At 39.7% G+C, this 15,165-nt stretch overlaps 1 non-coding gene across 1 annotated transcript; it reads left to right on the top strand.

The window, feature by feature from the left end:
- The first annotated feature begins 789 nt into the window (after positions 1-789).
- On the top strand, positions 790-896 carry LOC127124045 (small nucleolar RNA R71). Its single transcript, XR_007803688.1, has one exon. It is a non-coding gene; the product is annotated as a small nucleolar RNA R71 (small nucleolar RNA).
- Positions 897-15,165: the final 14,269 nt, after the last annotated feature.

Genomic DNA, 15,165 nt, shown 5'->3' with positions numbered 1-15,165 from the left:
CCAGGAAATGTACCAGTTGGGGCAGCAGTAGGCGCTTGTTGTTGAGCTACTTGCGAGATCTGTGTTTCCAGCATTTTGTTATGGGTAGCCAGGGCATCTACTTTACTTGCTAGTTGTTTAATTTGTTCGTTAGTGTGTACATTCTGGTTTAAGAACTCTTTATTGGTTTGCTGTTGAGAAGCTATGAAGTTCTCCATCATGATTTCCAAGTTGGATTTTCTAGGAACGTTATTGTTAGGTGTAGATGGGGTCGGCTTTTGATATCCAGGAGGTATAGCTGGGGCTTGACTGGGAGCTTGACCTGGTGCGTATAAAGCATTATTACTCTTATATGAAAAATTAGGATGGTTCTTCCAGTTTGAGTTATAGGTATGCGAGTAGGGATTTCCTTGAGCATAGTTCACTCGCTCTGCTTGGATTCCTGTTAGGAGTTGACAATCTGTAGGAGTGTGACCTTGAATTCCACAGACTTCACAATTCTGAGTTACGGCAACCACGGTGGCTGGAGGTGATACATTCAAACTTTCAATTTTCTGGGCAAGAGCATCCACTTTTGCATTAACATGATCAAGGCTACTTATCTCGTACATGCCCCCTTTTGTTTGAGGTTTTTCTACCATCGTTCGGTCGCTTCCCCACTGATAATGGTTTTGGGCCATGCTCTCGATAAGTTGATAAGCGTCAGCGTAAGGTTTATCCATAAGCGCACCGCCGGTGGCGGAGTCAATCGTTAACCTTGTGTTGTACAAGAGACCATTATAGAAGGTATGAATTACTAACCAGTCCTCTAAACCATGGTGTGGGCAAAGTCTCATCATGTCTTTGTATCTTTCCCAAGCTTCAAAAAGAGACTCGTTATCTTTCTATTTAAATCCATTTATCTGGGCTCTTAACATAGCTGTTTTGCTTGGAGGAAAATATCGGGCAAGAAAGACTTTCTTCAACTCATTCCATGTGGTGACTGAGTTGGAAGGAAGAGACTGAAGCCATCTTCTAGCTTTATCCCTTAACGAGAAAGGAAAGAGACGAATTCGAATTGCCTCTGAAGTGACACCATTAGCTTTAACAGTATCAGCGTATTGGACAAATACGGATAAATGAAGTTTTAGATCCTCGGTAGGATTTCCAAAAAATTGGTTCTATTGCACTGCCTGCAACAATGAAGGTTTAAGTTCGAAGTTGTTTGCTTCGATTGCGGGTGGAGCAATACTCGAATGCGGCTCATCTTGCGATGGAGCGGCGTAATCTCGAAGAGCATGAGCTGGTTCTGCCATCTCGGGTATCGGCGAAGGAAGAAGATTTTTGAGATCCGGAATTTCGATTGGAGGAAGATTGTTTGCAGCCCGATACTCCCGAATTCGTCGTAAGACTCGGAGATATCGTTCAACGTCGTTGATTCGTAAGTAGTACGGTTCGCCTTGTGAGCGAGTGTGTGGCATACAAATCAACGAAAAAGAAGGAAAAATAAAAAAATGCCTTAGTCTCTACAGCGTAACAGAAGAGTTACGATATCGACTAAATAAAAGTCCCCGGCAACGGCGCCAAAAACTTGATCGCGACTTTATGAGTCTATTGGGGTATTAACTGCAAGTGCACAGTCTAATCGCGTAGTTTTAAAAGATATCGATCCCACAGGGACTTAATGAATCGATATACCGTTTTTCTAAGGTTACTTCGTAAAGCTAAGGCGGATGATACTTTGATGATTAGGGGGAAAAGTAAAACTAAAATTGGATCTAGATTAAATATCAAATAACACGGATATCGGTATGTAGTTCGTCGTAATTAAGGAATCAAATCTTCGTTGGTTTCTTAGTTTTAAAATAAGTCTTTTCAGTAGACACTATTGATTAAAAGTCTTTTCTCAAACTCTCGCTCTGTTGAATCAGACTATGACTTTATATTAACGTACGCTCTCACTATTTAGTTAAATCTAAAATCACTTTTTGAAAGCAATGGAATCTATAGAAACTCTTTTTATTAAAATACTAACCGTTTAAACACCCTCGTCTCAAACTCTCGCTCTGTTGACTTAGATTATATGATTAAACTTAACTGCTTAACTCTCGTCCTCACATTTAACCTTTAAAAATACTTTTTGAAAATGATTAGAATTTAATTAACTTTAAAAATTTCTCTTGCCCCGATTTAAAGTTAATGTCCAATTTACACTGTCCAGTTAAAAGCTCAAACCGTCGTTCTATTGATTTTAACTTCTTTATGTCTTTTACTCTCGTACAAAAACTTTGGTGTTAACTCTGTAAATTGAGACCATAAAAAGAGTGACTATATTTTTAAATAAATTTAAACCAACTCAGTTTTGATTCCTTTATTCCGCTTACTTTACATACCGATATCTAAACTTATTTAGCCGGACATGCTAAACAAGCCTAAACAATAATTATGCTTAAATACAGCCATATCAGACAAACAATATAGATAAACAGCAGCACATAGCATATATAAATTAAAACAATAAATTAATGAACCTGTAAAATTAATAGAAATCTTGGTTGTTCCCTAGCTTCGATGCTTGAACACTCCACCACAAACCGGTTGGATTTGTTCTTCACAATCTTCGATCAGACAGTAAAATAAAAACAAAGAAGTAAAATACTATGATCTAACGTAAGGTTAGATCCAGTAAAAGTTACACAATAGTTTCCGGTGTAGAAACTATTGTGAGAAAATTAATTGAATGCCTAAAAAACTAAGCTAACAAAGAAAAGAAAAGAAAATGCTAAGGAAATAAAAATGCTGAGAAAATGGAATGCTGGAAAATATATTGCTGTAAAAACTTGCACGGCGGAAAGGAGAGGAACCCTCAATTGGATCCCTTGAGGTCTATTTATATTCATCCATAAAGTAACCGTTTCTTCCAAAGTCTCTTCAGTAGGTTTTCTAACGTGTCAACGAGTCAAGCGGAGAAATAGGGGAGAAGTGCTTCTGTTACGCGCGTCAAAGGCAGAAAAATAGGAGTGGGGGGTGTGACGTCCGTCACACCATGCGTTACGCTCGTAACACTAAGCAGAGGGGCGTGACGCTCGTCACACCATGTGTGGCGGTCGTCACAGCGTCACAGCGCTTTTCCTTGTAGTTGTGGGCTGGGCTTTAGTGGAATGCTTTTCCTAGAGAATCCTCTTTTTGCACCCCCTTTTCTTTCTTTTTTCACATATGCTTCAAATAATGTTACCTGAAACAAATAGAAGAAAAATACCAAGTAATATCGAATAATATAAAATAAATCGAATCAAATAATAATATAATTTAATTAAATCGAGTCCAAAAATGTGATATTATTTCATGTTATCAAACATATTTAAACAAATATGGATAACAAACACATACCCACACCCACACATACACGCACATGCGCACACGCTCACACACACACGCGCATGCACACACGCACACGTATACATACACGTGCATGCACACGCATGCATGCTCACACACATACGCACGCGCTTACGCATAAACGCACACATGTATGCACACTCGTACACACTCATGCACACACATACAAACAAAGACACACACACACACACGTGCACATGCACACATACACGCATACTCGTACACACACACAGAGATACACACACATACACACAAAGACACACATGCACGCATAAACTCACGCGCGCGCACACACACACACACACCCATGCACACACACAAACACACAAGCATACACACACGCACACATGCATGCATGCTCGAAAGCATGAACACATGCACACACCCATACGCAAACACACATACACACACTCCCTAACACACACAAACACGAGCACACTCACAAATGCGCATACACATACACATACACACACGTGCATACACACATAGATATGCGCGTATGCATGTATGCACACACATACATATAAACACGCACACACGTGCATACACACACACACATACACACACACACACACATATACACATGCGCATACCCATGCGCACACACATATGCATGCACTCACACACACACACACACAGACACATACACATAAGCACACACACACACACACGCATAAACCAACACGTACACCCACACACGCACACGGAAACACACATACACACATACATACATACATGCTCTCTCTCTCTCTCTCACACACACACACACACACACACACACAAACGCATGCACGCCACCCCCCCACACACGCGCACACACACACACACATGAGTACACCCACACACACATGAGTACACCCACACGTATAAACACACACATACATACACACGCACGCATAAACACACACTTACATACACACACGCACACACATGTACATATACATATGTACGCGTGCATGCATGCACGCACACACACAAACACACACACATATCCACACACATGCATATACATATGCATGCACATGCACATACACACACACATACGCACATACATGCACATACACACACCCATCCACCCACACTCACGCTCACCCACACCCACATGTACGCACGCACGTGCACTCACACACACGCACACCCATACTCATACTCACCCACACCCACACCCACATGCGCGCACGCACGTGCACTCACACAAACACACAAACATAGACGTACAACCACATACGCACACACATACACACACACACACACACACACACACACACACACACACACACAAGTGCATACATACACATACACATGCGCGTATGCACAAACACGTGCATACGACATCCACACACACACAATCCTTTACGTACGCTCACGCACACGCATGAACATGCAAATCATACATACACACACGTACCTATGCACACACCCATGCTCTCCCTGGCACACACACATGCACGCATACACACACATACACAAATACACGCGCTTGCATACTAATGAACCACAAAAACACACATGCGTGCGCACACACGAGATTTCTCACAAGCACGCATTGAAGCATGCACGCACGCATGCATTCATACACACCCGTATGCATATACTCGCACACATGCGTGTGCCCACAAATACATCCACGCACACGTGCGCACACTCACACACATGCACACACACACACACACATACACACACACACACATACACACATGCATGTGCAAGCATACACGATCACAAACACATAGACACTCACATACATACACACACAAAGAGAGAGAGAGAGAGACACACACACATGCATGCATGCATGTATGACACACATATACACACACATATACACATAGAAACACACACACACACACACACACACACACACACACACACACACTCACACTTATACACATACACGCACATGCACATGCACACTTGCACACGTACATGAACGCACACTTACACCCTCATGTACACACGCACTCGTGCACACACTAGCTCGCTCGCACGCCTGCACGAACTCACTCCCATAAGCCCCCACGCGTGCACACATGCACACACACATACACACGTGCGTACACAAGTACGCGAGCATATACACACGCGCTCATACAGACATGCACGCACATACTCTCTCTCTCTCACACACACACTTGCACACACATACAAACCTACGCACATGTGTAACACCTCAAAATTTTGCCCTCCTCTCTTGGGACTAGTTTAACATATTGCATTTCGTTTTGTAGGGCATTAGGCATTACATCTTTGCATATCATGTGGAAACATTGAGCAAGTCATCCTCCTAGGTCTTTCTCAGAAGATGGAGAAGTTAAGAGATGCAAGCCTAAGGGTTTCATGAATTGATCACTAGCCATCTGAGGGTTTGTGCTTCAATTAGGGTTTCTTGGTTTCTCAAGAGGTTGAGCATTATATTGATTGCAAGGGTACATCATCATCATCCTCATGGCTATGTCCTTAGCAAAGATTTCAGAATTCATGCTCAGCTTCCTTGGGATTAGGGTTTTGACCTCTGGTCAACCCTAATCAGCTGCATTATGCTAATCAGGGTTTTTCAAGGAGATGAGGTCTTTATTGAGATGGAGATCATCATATGATTTTGTTGAGATTGTATAAGCTAGGGTTTCATTTTGGTGCCATTTCATCAAGAGGTTAAGGCTCAAAATCATCTGTGCATGTTCAAGTCATCTGTCAACTACAAAAGTCAACTGCCAAGTCAACTGTTGGATTTGGAGGTGGGAAGTGGCTAGAAATACTTCATTCATGTTCAAACAAGTCTCATTTGACATTTCAAACATCAACATTGAAGAATTTAAAGTCAGGACAAAACTTTCCAAAAATAGAAAGTGACCTATAATTCAAATTTGCCAAAAATGGAAAGGTTTTCAACTCAAGATTACATCATTAAGAAAGCATCAAATGAAATTTTGTTGAACATGAAAGTTGTAGATATTTCTCTCCCATTTCCAAAAAGTCCAAGATCATCAATTTCTCATGTGTGGTTAAGGAGATATGATCAAAACTTGACAAAGGGTGCATTGAACTTCAAATGGGCATAACTTCTCAACCAAAACTCCAAATGGAATGGCTCTTTTTACATTGTTCTTATTTTGATCTCTAGTTTCCAAATCTTGCATTACATGACATGCATTATCATCACATAATCATTTGCATTTCACTTGATTTTTGGAGGGAAAAATTAAAGTTTAAAATTGGTGCATTATTTGGACATTCCACCATTGCCTTTAGCTCCAAAATGATATTTTGAGTAAATTTCAATCCAATCCCGTGCACTGTTCACCATGCATTTTCATGCATAGGGTGAAAATCCCAAATTTGCATTTACACCACATCTTGTTAATTACCATTAGCATTGGCCTAAAATAGATTAAAGCATGATTAATAGGAGGTATATAACAGAAACCCTAACTGTTTTCTGCATAACAACCTTCATAATTTCAGATCTAGAAAAATTTTCACAAAATTCTCTCTCAAATTTTCTTTCAATTTCTTCAAACAAGTTGCATTTCCTTTGGTTGAATCATCATCTAGAAGCATCATGGAGCAATATTGAACATAGATCCATAGCAATTCGTGCCTGTTTGAAGCATATGCAAGCTTGAACTCAACAATGGTGATTTGAAATTCTGGTTGAATTAAGTGCAATTGAACCTCAATCTCTCTTCCAATCAACTTCACAAGCTTCATAGAGGAACATTGGAGCATCACAAGGCCTGAATAACACGATTCAAAGGATCTGCTCTACAAAAGGTACATTAGTTGCTTTAAGTTCACTTTGAACTTTGCTTTGCTTGGTTGCTTAACCATTGAGGTATAACTCTCTGACTTCATGTAGTCTGGAAGACCTGTCCTGTTATGTGGGCAGGCACCTGTCTGAAGCCCTCCTTAAGAGGCAATGCTTGTGTTTGTTTACTTTTGTGCCAAGCAGGTAAAGACCTCTTAAGAGGCAATTGGCAGATAAAAGAGATGTGTAATCCATCTCCTGCTATTCAGTGTGTCATCCACTTTGCTCACACCTTGTGTTAATGCATTGTGGATATTAACCCAAGATCTCTGTTGTGTCAGTCATATGTGGAGAAGAGTTCCAACTTTCTGAACTCCCACACTTTCACTTGTCTGAAGCTCTCCCAGGCCAGGGATAAGAGCTGCGAGGTCTTACCCTCACTTCCCATTTCATCTGCTTCACCCTAACTCTCAATGTTAGGGTTAAGAGCTAACTACACCCGATTCCAGTTGGCTTGTGTTTCACAGCCTAACCTTGTATGAGCCCATTTGTTTGCATATAGTGTGTGTGCTTGCTTTATGTGCTTGTATGACTTTGCCTGAGCTGTTTAGGATAGCTTGCCGCCTGTGCAAGTTAGATAGAAACCTCAACCCAGGACCATTGTGGATTGCATGATAACTATTAGGCTCGAGTCAGTCTCCCTTCTAGTTTGTCATTTCCCAGTCTCTGGTTAGGAGAAGTTTCTCCCCTGTTAAGGGGAACTACGTTGCCTTGATCCTCATACCAGATGAGGTACGTAGGCAGGAGATCGTACGAGATCTCTCCGGGCACCCTTTTTCTTTTTTGTGTGTGTTTGCTTGACAGTTATTAGGCTCGAGTGCCAGACTCCCTATTAACTTGTTTGGTTGTTAACCTTCTTATGTGCGTTAGGAGATGGATATAAGACTAGCGATTGCTATTCCGTATCCTATTGGCGTTTGTTTGTGTGGAGTCTAACGTAAGCCCAACGATTGGCAGTTGGTTTCCAGTGTGTGTTTGTTGGTTCGGAGTCTAATGTAAGTCCAGTGATTGGCATTCGGTTTCCATGTTTTCCTGTTTGTGTGGAGTCTGACGTAAGCCCAGCGATTGGCAGTCGGTTTCTTGTGTGTATGTTTTGTTTCGGCGTGCGTGAGCCGAACTACGGTAGCTTTGATTCTCATTCCAGATGAGATACGTAGGCATAGGATGCGATATCCTAGCGAGCCCGTTCCCCTCTTCTTCCATCTGTGTCTTATTCCAGTGTGTGTGCATGTTTTGAGCAGTGTTTAGCAACCTTTCTTCTATCCTTTTGAGCGTGGATCCCGCCGAGTACGACGGATGCGTAGGGGTGCTAATACCTTCCCTTCGCATAACCGACTCCCGATCCCATCTCTCTTTGGTTGCGAGACCATGTCTTTTCCAGGTTTACTTCGAGCGTTTACTTTCCCTCTTTTGGGATAAATAACGCATGATGGCGGCTCTGTTTGTTTTGTTTTGCCCGCCGGTTGTTTTTCGCGGATGCGACAACATGCACACGTACACACTCACACACACAAACACAGATACACACGTACACAAACACACAAACACATACACACTCACACACGCATGCACACGCCCATGCTCGCACACGTAAACGCACGCCCGCATTGACACCCATGCACATACACGTACACACATATTCACACACACATGCACTCACATATGCACGCACACACACATGTGCACACACACATACTCCTACACGCACACGCTCACACCCACACATATACAAACACGCACACACATACACGCATACACACTCACACACACACACACACTCACACACGAGCATACAAACATATGCACACACGCGCATACACACACACATACACACATACATATGCACACGTGCACATACACACTCTTACGTACGCACACATGCACACATACACACACACACACACACACACAGAGATACATATATGCAGGCGCGAACACATGCTCTGACACATACACACACGTACACGTACACATACATGTACAAACATACATGTACACCCACACACGCACACGCACACAAACATACACACGTAGACACCAACACTTAAACACATGCACACTACACCCGTGCACATATTACACCTGTGCGCGCACACGCCTCTACGCACCCACACTCACACGCACCCACACCCATAAATACGCACATATGCACGCTCTCACGCGCACAAATTCATGCACACACCCGCACACCCATACACATGTACACACACAAACACACACACAAACACACACACGTACTTATGCGCATGCGCACACACGCACGTTCATGCTCGTACATATAGACATATACACACACACACGCATGTGCCCACACACACACATACATACATACACAGACACACACACATGCATACACACACAAACACATTCACATACACACATACCCTCACACACACACCCTCACACTTACACGCACACACACACACACACACTTACATGCACACACATGCACGTGCTGACGCACTCACGCACAAACATACACACATACACACACACACATACATACACACACACACACACGCATATGGACACCCATTTACACTTACACTCACACACACATACACACACGCGCGCACATGCACACATGCTCACACACACTTTTACCCACACATACAAGACGTATTATAGATTCTGCATATAATTCTTTTATGGAAGAATTTATGATGATATGACATGCATCCATTATATTTTCCACCACCTCATCGGATTTGACCATTTTTCCATCTTGAAGCTTGATTTGTTTGATGCCTACCACAAGTTTCACTTGACTTCTCACATTTTTAGTTATGTGATACTTACAAAGTAATGCAGACGATATAGGAAACACCGTTGCAATCGAATTCATCAATATGATGTCACGATCGATGACTCTTACTTGTGGCATATTTTCTTGATCTTTCAACATAGTCTTTCACATTTCCAAAGCCCACGTAATATGTCTTTTTTTATGGATTCCAAAAATGAAAAACCGACTGAACATGTCATCTTCGTAGAAGTAACACCAATAATTTCTAGGAGTGGAAGTCTATACTTATTTGTTTTGTATGTTGAGTCAATAATGAGAACGGTAGGAAATGTGTTTAGCAACTTGATGAAATTAAGATGACCCCAAAATATATCTCGAACATTGACTTTATCCTCATAAACTCTATACCTAAAAACATATGCGTCATCTTCCAAAAGCTTCAACTGTTGTTGCATATCAGATCTTGGTCCTCTTACGACCTTATTGTTTGAAGCACACACGTTGTATATTTGCTTGATATTTTAAACACTTAGAGGTCTTTTCCATTTCAAAGATGCTAGTATTTTTTTGTGCCACCATGTTTAATGTCATGTCAGAAACAAGTCCTTTCTCCTCCGGAACAAGTCGACACACAATGGGATGACGGGATAACTTGTCAATCAAAGTATGATTATGTATATTGAAAGTCACATTAAATTTTCATGTTTCATCCTCCATATAGTATCCGCATAATTTAAACGGACACTCACATTTTCTTGATCTCGTATCATCTTATTTCAAATTCTTAATCCATGGTCGGCACATGCCACTTCTTTCACATCTCATTGTTACAAATGTTTCTCTTCTATCTGAACCATTGTTGGATCTTCCAATTACAACTCCAAACCCCAATTTCCCGGCCTTCATGTGGACCCATTCTAGCATATGTTCATGAACCATAAACTCTTGTTTATTTGTAAATTATGCACGAATATTGATCACACCGAATTACACTGTGTTTTTGACTCGGATTTCACATGTTTATTAGGACTTTATTATCATTTTGTTTGTATTATGCTCTCTTTTCTCTTGTTTTCAGATATTTAGCACTCTCGGACTCTTTTGGAAGAAACGAAGCAAAAAGACCTAAAATTAGGGGTTTTCGGCGAAATTACACACATGCCGTTGCACATGGCGGCCGCTATAGGGGAAGCCATAAGTCATCAACCCTCAACTAGGAGGTAACCGCCACGTTCCCATGATCCACCCCATTGACACACATGGCGGGCACCGTGAAGGGATGGCGGACGCCATCTTTGGAAGTCACGTTCCCACTAAGGGGAAGTTGGAGGGCACCATGGTCTTTACAAGCTGCTGAAAACCTCTATAAATAGCTTATTCCATTTTGTTTTCTAATCATCCAACTTAGTTTTACAACACTAAGAATATATTTATCATTTGTAATAGCGATAATCCGTCACATCGGGGGGTTATCGCACCTTTCTGAGATTGAGTTGGGTCACTTCGAGTTGCTGTCGTCTTTAGCTTCAGGAGTCAGAGGTTTATTTTTGTACCAGAATCGAAGCCTCCATTTGGAGCAGGTTCTTATTTATCGCTTTTATTTTATTTATTTCCCGCATCGCTTTTATTTTATTTATTTCCCGCATCGCTTTTATTTTATTTATTTCGTGCACTCGCTTTTATTTTATTTATTTCCCACATCGCTTTTATTTTATTTATTTTCCGCACTCGCTTTACTTTATTTACTTTACGCACTTTACTCGCTCTCTGCGCCTCACATTCTAAAACAAACTTTTCATCATGATTAACACCGTTGTGTTTGTTTGTGTTACCATGTCTGGCTAAATATTTTAAAGGTTAGAATGTAAGGATCGCAGTTAAAGTAATGTTTCACATATTGAAATCTGTAGAAAAACTTAAAAGGCTGTTTTGATTTTTAACTTGAGTTTTCTAAAACAGACTTGGTTAGTTTTAACTATTCGAGGAGTGCGAAAGCACCCTGGCTTAGTAATTAGGAACCTTTATCAGTTTAAGGAAAAACTATTTTTGAAACTGTTTTCGTACGCGTTGATAGATTTAAAATCAGGGAACTCCTTGGGTAAACTTTCCAAATCAAAATCACTTTTCAACTAAGTTTACGAGTCTCATTTCTTAAAAATAGGTTTACTACTTTAGCGTTTTGCGCACCTTTTATAAGTGACAATAAAAGGCCTTAATTTAAGGGTAAACTCGGTTCTGAGTACGCGAAAGCGACAGTTCCTGTTAAATGGATTCTTTTCAAGAGTAGAAAATATTGCCTCATAAATAGTTCTATTTAGACAATCGAAACATCACTTAACTGACGTGAATTACATTCAACCTGTCTTACCTGCATTTATTATTTACCGTCTGTAAGACCCCAATTTTGACCCTAAGATCCCTCATGGCATCATAATATTGCATTTGCATCTTGCCTCAAGGATCATAAGCATCTTGGCTCCTTACCTTTGGGTGGGACCTCTTGAGAGTTGGTTTGAGATCACCAAGCATGCTTGAATTGTATATTATTTCTTTTCTCATTTTATTCACTAACCAAAAGCATAAAAAATATGTCACTAACACCTTTTGTTTGTAGCTTGAGCAGTCACAAGATCCAAAGCTTCTAGGAGATCCTATGTGCATTGATATGGTCAAGAGAAGATGAAAGCAAGCATGACAATGGTTCCCAAGGATCTCATCCATCAAATATGCCTCCAAAGTATCTCAATTCATTATTTTGATCAAAGGAAACCAAGGGGCTTGAGGCTTGTTTCCCAAGGAAACCCTAATTCATCTATTTATCAACTGTGCCTTGCTTATGAAGCAACCTCAACCCATGATCAAATGAAATCAAGGGAAGTTCTTTAATTCATCATTTCATGCATATTTGAACTTATTTGAGTGTCCTCAATCATCAATTCATCAAGATATGAGGTGTGGACTTGAGAAGTTGATCAATCAATTCATCTGACTATTTTGAAATACACTGAGACCTAACTTTTAATGTGTTTGTCAAATGAAGATGACCCCAAGATAAAAACTATTCTTAAGAACCATATGAACAACTTTAATGTTCATAAAAAATTGATTTGAAGCTTGGAAGGTCATCATCCATTTCAAAACATTATAGGTCATTTTGACTGAAACCCTAATTTTGGGTCAACTTCCCAAGTACATAACTCCTTCATTTTTCATGATTTAAAGGTGGGATCAAATGAATTGGAAATATTAAGATGTCTAATTCAAATGTTATGTTGATCAAAATTTTAAAATACTAAAAGAAATACATGTGATAATGCAGAACATTATAGGCCACTTTGGACCAAAGGCATTGAAATGTGAAAAAGTCCAACTTCAAGTGCCCATAACTTCTTCATCAAAAATCCAAATGCTGCAAAATTTAAGTCCAAATTGATTTTCTTGAAAAGATCTACAACTTTGATGTTGAGGCTTTTGTCATTTTGAGCTTGAATCATTGAAACAGAGGTGCTTAAAGTTTGGCCATTTTTGAAAATCTCACATGTACATGTTTTGCACCCTACACTTCATGACCACTTTTCATCAATTTCCAAGTTTCAAATGAAGTTTTGATCAACATAACAAATGATCCTCATGCAAAAAGATTTCCAACCATTACTCATAAGGTTATATTTCAGTTTGGGAAATGACATTTTCGAAAGCATGAACAAGTTGGTCCAATTTTGGAAACTATTTAAATTTGCATTGCATGAGATGATTATGCACCATCTACACGTCCAATTTGCATCTGCTGATGATTAGCTGCCAAATCCAAGTGGAATTGGGCCCTCCATGAGCCTGTACAGGCCCATACATGGAGGCCCTTTCCATTCATGCAACACTTTGATCATGCATTTCAGCCATGCTTTTGCTATAAATACAATGCTCATGCCTCTCATTTCGGCAACCTAAAGGCGCCCTAAATGTTGCACGACTGATCCCTCAACCACACTCAAAAGGAACTCACCAATTTTCTCTCAATTTTTCAGATCTAGAATCCAATTTCATTGATTGTTTTTTTAGATCTAAAGTTCCTTAGCCTTGCTCACTTTGATCCCTAGAGTATACTGCAAGCATCCATAGCAAGAAATTATGCTCTCGAACTCTGCAAATCAGAGGTTTACTTCAAACTTTATTTTCTTCGAATTTGCTCATATACTGATTGTTTCTTGTCATTGTTGTGTGATCTGAAGTCCTCTTCATAGAGGCAGTTGATTTGAGCTTTGAATTTTCAAATTCTAGCAAGTTCACTTGAACACCATAGAAATTCCCTCTCTGATTTCTCTCAATGTAGAAACCTAGAGTGGATTTGGTTGGTACAGGGGTGATGTACATCACCCCAACTTTCGATTGGTACCTAGATCGTGGCATTTGGTACACATTTATTTCTCTGCAAATTTGAGCTTCACCGGAAGCTGGCCGGAGAAGACGGTGGCGCAGGTCACCGTCCAATCTCCAGATTGAATCTGAACCATCCATTTGCTTTTCCAGATTTAATCTCGTCCACTCAATGTTATGACTTGTTTTAAGGCCATGTGTGTTTCAGCTGACTAGAGTGTATGGTGAACGCGCGCTTCCTGGCCACGTGATGATCCACGTCAATTAATGAGATCACATCAGACGCTCCACGCTTTTTCATATTTTTTAAATTCTGATTTTATTTTATTTTATTTCTTTTAATTCCATTTCATTTTAAAAATTTATATCTCCTTCATTATTGGTCCAAAAAATGTGAGACAAATTGCATTTTTCTTCTTTTAATTTCTAGTTTCTAAAAATGATTTTTAATATTTTTTATTTTATCATTTGATATTTTTTTAGGATTTTTCTCTTTTTTGCTTATTTTTAATTCATTTAAAATAGTTTTTGATATTCAAAAAAATACAAAAATATTTTTCCAACCTTTTTGAATGATGATAGATCTATGAAAAATATTCTCATCAATTTATTAATTGATTTGAGATTTATTTGAGATTTTAATTCAATTGGGTTATTTTTATGCATTTTTAATTGATTAAAAATAGTTCTGACTTCTAAAAATGCTGAATTTTTTTGTCAAACTTTGTTTGACCTTGTTGAACTTGGGATAATTCACTTGGACTTTTCAAAGTTGATTTGAAGTGAGTTTGAAGTTTGACCTTTCTTTATTATTTTAATTCAAGTATTATTTTAATTTTGAAAAATACCAAAAATATTTTATTTGTTTCTTGACTTCTAATCT

The sequence above is a fragment of the Lathyrus oleraceus genome, chromosome 2 (assembly GCF_024323335.1).
Source record: "Lathyrus oleraceus cultivar Zhongwan6 chromosome 2, CAAS_Psat_ZW6_1.0, whole genome shotgun sequence".
Classification (NCBI taxonomy): domain Eukaryota; kingdom Viridiplantae; phylum Streptophyta; class Magnoliopsida; order Fabales; family Fabaceae; genus Lathyrus; species Lathyrus oleraceus.
Note: the sequence above shows the minus strand (reverse complement) of the source record. Positions and strands in the feature narration are given on the sequence as shown.